Raw genomic sequence first — 6899 nt, 5'->3', positions numbered from 1 at the left:
GAAGAGAGTCATTATGAATACATGATATGTTGGCAGGCAAATGTTATTTCTAGAAGAAATGGAAATGTAAATTTATTTGCCTGGATCTAAATTAGTGTTATTCTGAAATCAGTATATTTTCTGATGGTGTGAACCAACATATAAAATACATAAACACACACACACATATATATATATGTGTGTGTGTGCACTTGACATATACTTAATATTGAGTTGGCCTAAAAGTTTGTTTGGGTTTTTCTGCACAATATTAGGCAACATCCAAATGAACTTTTTCAGTTCAGTTCAGTCGCTCAGTCATGTCCGATTCTTTGCCACTCCATGGACTGCCGCACACCAGGCTTCCCTGTCTATCACCAACTCCCAGAGCTTGCGCAAACCCATGTCCATCAAATTGGTGATGTCATCCAACCATCTCATCCTCTGTCGTCCCATCTCCTGCCTTCAATAATTCCCAACATCAGGGTTTTTTCCAGTGAGTCAGTTCTTCGCATCAGGTGGCCAAAGTATTGGAGCTTCCGCTTCAGTCCTTCCAATGAATATTCAGGACTGATTTCCTTTAGGATTGACTAGTTGCTCTCCTTGCAGTCCAAGGGACTCTCAAGAGTCTTCTCCCAACACCACAGTTCAAAAGCATCAATTCTTCCATGCTTAGCTTTCTTCGTACTCCAACTCTCACATCCATACATGACTGCTGGAAAAATCATAGCTTTGACGAGATGAACCTTTGTTGGCAAAATAACATCTCTGATTTTTAATATGCTCTCTAGGTTGGTCATAGATTTTCTTCCAAGAAGCAAACATCTTTTAATTTCATGGCTGCAGTCACCATCTGCAGTGATTTTCAGTTCAGTTCAGTTCAGTCACTCAGTCGTGTCTGACTCTTTGTGACCCCATGAATTGCAGCACACCAGGCCTCTCTGTCCATCACCAACTCCCGGAGTTCACTCAGACTCATGTCCATCGAGTCAGTGATGCCATCCAGCCATCTCATCCTCTGTCGTCCCCTTCTCCTCCTGCCCCCCATCCCTCCCAGCATCAGAGTCTTTTCCAATGAGTCAACTCTTCGCATGAGGTGGCCAAAGTACTGGAGTTTCAGCTTTAGGATCATTCCCTCCAAAGAAATCCCAGGGCTGATCTCCTTCAGAATGGACTGGTTGGATCTCCTTGCAGTCCAAGGGACTCTCAAGAGTCTTCTCCAACACCACAGTTCAAAAGCATCAATTCTTTGGCACTCAGCTTTCTTCACAGTCCAACTCTCACATCCATACATGACCACTTGAAAAACCATAGCCTTGACTAGATGGACCTTTGTTGGCAAAGTGATGTCTCTGCTTTTGAATATGCTATTTAGGTTGGTCATAACTTTTCTTCCAAGGAGTAAGCGTCTTTTAATTTCATGGCTGCAATCACCATCTGCAGTGATTTTGGAGCCCCCAAAAATAAAATCTGATACTGTTTCCACTGTTTCCCCATCTATTTCCCATGAAGTGATGGGACCAGATGCCATGATCTTCATTTTCTGAATGTTGAGCTTTTAGCCGCCCCCCCCAAAAAAGTCTCTCACTGTTTCTGGCCAACCCAATAAATAGTACATACTAAAGATACTGAAAATCAATCAACAATGAATCTTAAATTCAGAGTTAATGACTGAGTCATGTCTCTTTTCTAACAAGGTTTAACTGTCTTAAGAAAAAAAACAAATACCCCCCCACCCCCACCCCCACCAAATAACAAGCCTGGAGCCACCACAGAGTCATATTAGGTCGGTTGTTAGTCAACAGTGTTGAAAAGCCAGACATGTCAGAATGGTCCCTAAATCTCCAGTTATTTATAGCAAGTATTTTAACATGGGGAGATAAAAAGGACAGATTGTCTTCAGACATCTGAGACCAGTAAAGGGCCTTTTTGACTCCTTCTCTTTCTGAATGCTTAGAAAAGAAAAACCCCACTGTGAACTGATGAATGGGGTGGGGGGGATAGACATTTTGGTGATTTTGATCTCCATTTTGCTGAGTAGGAATAAGAGGGAATTCTGAGGTGCTCTGAATGTTAAAAAGAGAAAGAGGGAAAGAAAGAATGAAAAAGAAATGAGAGAACAAAGAAGAGTAAAAAGTTTCCAGACTTTTCACAATCACTTAAATATTGGATCGCAAAATAAATAAAAATAATGGCCCAAACTTCCACATTATGAAGGCTTGTAGTTTCAGAGCTATAGGGCTTTGTAATCATAAAGATATTAGAGATTTAGAACCAGTATAACCACAAAGTTTATGAAATTTTGGAAAGTAACTTTTTCTTTACATATTTCTGATCACTAAAACTAATCCTTTTAAAAGATATTACCTGGGTTCTTTCTCTGAACATTAACTGTATTTTTTTGTTATAGAGATAGCTTAAGTAGCAGATGATAGGGGAAAAAATCTTCCTGACATTGGTCATGGCAATGATTTTTTTGATATGGCACTCAAAGTACAGGCTGCAAAAGCAAAAACAGGTAAATGAGACTACATCAAACTGAAAAGCTTCTGCAAAGGAAAGGAAATCATCAACAAAATGAAAAGACAGCCTACGGAGTGGGAGAAAATATTTGCAAACCACAGATCTGATAAGGGATTAATATCAAATATATAAGGAACTCAGGCAATTTAATAGCAAAAACAATAACAACAAAAAGCACTCCAAATCATCTGATTAAAGATAGGGCATAGAACCTCCAAACAAAGACATACAAAAGGCCAATAGGTATATAAAGAGGCACTCAACATCACTAATTATCAGGGAAGTGTATATCAAAGCCACAGTGAGATATACCTATCAGGGTAAGTTTTATCAAAAAGGAAAAAAAAAAAAAGTGTTGGCAACAGTGTGGAGAAAACAATACCCTTGTGTGGGGATGTAAATTTGTGCAGCCATTATGGAAAACAGTATAGAGGTTCCTCAAAAAACAGAACCATCACATGATTCAACAATCCTACTACTTGGTATATATCCAAAGGAAATGAAATCACTATCTTGAAGATAGATCTGCACTCCCACGTTTATTGAAGCATTACTTACCAGAGCCAAGATACGGAAACAAGCTAAGTGTCCATCTACTGATGAATGGATCGAGAAAGTGGGGCACGTAAACACAACGGAATATGATTCAGCTGTATGAAATAAGGAAACCCTGCCATTTGAGACAGTGTTGGACAGGGAGGCCTGGAGTGCTACGATTCATGGGGTCACAAAGAGTCAGACACGACTGAGCGACTGAACTGAACTGAACTGATGAACTTGGAGAGCACTGCTGCTGCCGCCAAGTCGCTTCAGTCATGTCCGACTCTGTGCGACCCCGTGGAGTGCAGCCTACCAGGCTTCTCTGTCCATGGGATTCTCCAGGCAAGAACACTGGAGTGGGTTGCCATTTCCTTCTCCAAGGAGGGCACTATGGTAAGTGAAATAAGCTAGACGGAAAAAGACAAATAGTGTGTAATCTCGTTCATACGTGGAATTAAAAAAAAAACTCATACAAAGTAGAAATAGTAGTAACCAGGGGCTGGGGAGTGGAGAACATGGGTAGCTGTTGATCGAAGGGTACACGCTTTCAGTTACAGGATAAATGAGTTCTGGAGATCTAATGCAGAGCACGGTGCACAGTGAAAGTGCTGTATTGTATATAAACACTCGCTAAGAAAATAGATTTTAAGTGATCTTACTACATACATCAAAAAAACAGAGGTAACTATGAGGTGATGGAAGCGTTCATTAATTTGACTGTGGCACTCATTTCAGAATGTATATATGTCTACAGGCAGAAGGAGAAGTGCGGAAATAATCCTGACTTATGTGGAAGAGGAAAGGTTATCTCCAGTTAACTTTTAAAAACCACCTATGTCCTACTTTTAAGCCCTACTTATCTGGGCTTCCCTGATGACTCAGTGGTAAAGAATCCACATGCCAAAGCAGGAGACATGGGTTTTATCCCTGGGTCAGGTAGATCCTCTGGAGAAGGAAATGGCAACCCACTCCAGTATTCTTGCCTGGGAAAACCTATGGACAGAGGAGCCTGGCAGGGTCCATGCAGTCGCAGAGTCCAACGTGACTTAGTGACTAAGCAACAACATCAATGAACTTATCCACAGGACAGCTCTGCATAATGAATTCTAGAATGTGGTTAGTGTCAGTTCAGCTGTGGATGGAGGAAGCAATCTTCACCAAACTTAACTGATAATGGCTGTGAACTTGTCATGGAGGCTGGTCGAAGCTCAGTCGTGTCTGACTCTTTGCGACCCCATAAATCGCAGCACACCAGGCCTCCCTGTCCATCACCAACTCCCGGAGTTCACTCAGACTCATGTCCATCGAGTCAGTGATGCCATCCAGTCATCTCATCCTCTGTCGTCCCCTTCTCCTCCTGCCCCCAATCCCTCCCAGTATCAGAGTCTTTTCCAATGAGTCAACTCTTCGCATGAGGTGGCCAAAGCATTGGAGTTTCAGCTTTAGCCTCAGTCCTTCCAATGAACACTCAGGACTGATCTCCTTCAGAATGGACTGATTGGATCTCCTTGCAGTCCAAGGGACTCTGAAGCGTCTTCTCCAACACCACAGTTCAAAAGCAGAGGTAAAGGAACAAGAAAGCCCATTTTTAGTTACTTAACTCCAAAATCGGATGCCAGGCTCAAGTGCTGCCTTCAGGTCTCAATCCCCAAAGTAGACTTGGAAATACTCAGTGGAGTATTTCCAAGTCTACTTTGGGGATTGAAACCGTGGTCACTCAAGAAACACTGGTCATGGCCTTGGTGCTAGACCACAGGCATGTGCCATCGTTCACTCAGCTGTCAGAGCAGGCTGATAATTTGAGACCAAGCAGTTGGTGACATTCCCTCTTCACATACCAGCTGCTTCTAGCAGGAGAGTGCACATCTCAGCCAACGAAAACATTTCTTGGTGCTTCCGTAGACCTTGAGAGCACCCACTGGCTTGGTGGGGAGCAATTGGTATGATTGGGAACCCAATCCAAGGAAGGTTCTGGGAAGACCCCATTCTGGACCTCTAGAAGCAGCTGCCTTCACACCACTGATGAGAGGAGGCAAACAAGGCCAGCGCGCATGTGTCATCTGCCTCCATCAGTCAGTGGGAGGGAAGCCAGTTAATGCTTTTTTTTTTTTTTTTAACAGCTCTTCATGGAAATCAATTAGCACATTGCCACACTTAGATAGCAGCACCTAGGCAGAGGATCAGCAGGCTTTCCCAACAGCCTTTTCATTAAGGAGACATATTTTAAGTCCATCCCACTTTCAGTCTCTGCAGCATAACGTGACTCTGCAGACACACAGTCAATTTCAGTCTGACCTAATCTCTTTTTTTTTTAATATTCATAAACATCTTAAGGCTCTGGCTCACTGGGCCTAGGCACTGAATGAGCAGGAAGACATGACGTGAGGACAATGGGGATGCGGGCGAGAGAAGGGCGGAAGATGCGTTGCTCATAGGAAATGCAAAGCTCTCACGTCCAAAGAATTTCCTTCATTTTTTTTTCCATGTCGCTCCCTTGAGGTTATGCAGCTGGATATTCTCAGAGCTGAGAGCAGACAGGCTCACCATAAGCTATTCCTTCTACCTTCTGATATTTCCAGGCCCTCTGCGATGATGGTGGTCTCAGGACCCAGTTAGTCCTCAAACCAAAGCAGATGCCCGGGTGCGGTGTCTGATCTCACCCTCTTGGAAGGCAGCAAGATGAAAGCACATGTGGAATTTTGGCTGCCACTGATCTTACTTCCTCCTTGACAGACAGTTCTCCTTTTTTTTTTTTTTTTGTAAAATAAGCCAGGAGTAATAGAGCTTTGACAAATGACAGAGAATGGAATGCATTTCTCAATTAATTAATGGCAGGTATTTTGAGAAAGAATACCTAATCAACACCTAACTCCCAGTTCTTCTGGTGTGGGACATCCTGAAAGCATTTAAATAACTGCCACATAGTTTATTACAAACCTAGTGAACTGTTTTGATCTTTCCTGTCAGATTAGAGGAAGTTTCAGACTAAGAATAACAAGTATAGCATTTAGTCCTACTCTGTATGTTATCCTCATTTACAGATGTGAAAACTGAGCTACAGTACAGTTGAATAACTTGGCTTAGTGAGTTAGGCCACACAGCTAGGGACACATACCTCTTCATGGGTAAGAAAGTGCAATTAAAAGCAGTGATCAATTTTTGACACTTTAACAAGCAGTGATCGATTAAAATCATAAAATTCTCTGCATTTTCCTTGATATTTGAAAGAAAAATCTGTGCTTTCCCTGAGAGGCAGCTGCTACAAGGTCTTATAAGATATGACTTACAATTTTTCAGCTTTACAGTGGTGCTAAAGAAATACACATTCAGTAACAACTGTACCTGAAATTTTGAATTTTGATCTTTTTCTTGGGCTAGCAACATGTGGTATGACACTCTCTCATGATGCTGGGCCATGGCTCCCAGTGAGCCATCTGATCATGGGCAAAAACAACCAATACACTTAGAAGCATTCTCTACCCACACAACCATTCTGGTTTTCAATCTAATACAGTATTCAGTAAATTACATGAGACATTCAACACTTTAAAATAGGCTTTGTGTTAGATGATTTAGCCAAACTGTGAAAGTGTTAGTCGCTCCATCATGTCTGACTCTATGCAGCCCCATAGACTGCAGCCTGCCAGGCTCCTCTGTCCATGGAATTCTCCAGGCATGAATACTGGAGTGGGTAGCCATTCCCTTCTCCAGGGGATCTTCTCGATCCAGGGATTGAACTCAGGTCTCCTGCACTGTGGGTAGATTCTTTACCATCTGAGCCACAAGGAAGGCTAATATAAATATTCTAACCACATGTAACATCAGTTCAGTTCAGTTGCTCAGTTGTGTCCAATTCT

General features: G+C 42.3%; 1 protein-coding gene across 19 annotated transcripts in view; it reads right to left on the bottom strand.

The window, feature by feature from the left end:
• PDE4D (phosphodiesterase 4D) overlaps positions 1 to 6899 on the bottom strand; it is a 1602952-nt gene that overhangs the window by 327975 nt on the left and 1268078 nt on the right. The gene's annotated exons all lie outside the window — the stretch shown is intronic.

Source organism: Bos indicus, chromosome 20 (assembly GCF_029378745.1).
Source record: "Bos indicus isolate NIAB-ARS_2022 breed Sahiwal x Tharparkar chromosome 20, NIAB-ARS_B.indTharparkar_mat_pri_1.0, whole genome shotgun sequence".
Lineage (NCBI taxonomy): Eukaryota > Metazoa > Chordata > Mammalia > Artiodactyla > Bovidae > Bos > Bos indicus.
Note: the sequence above shows the minus strand (reverse complement) of the source record. Positions and strands in the feature narration are given on the sequence as shown.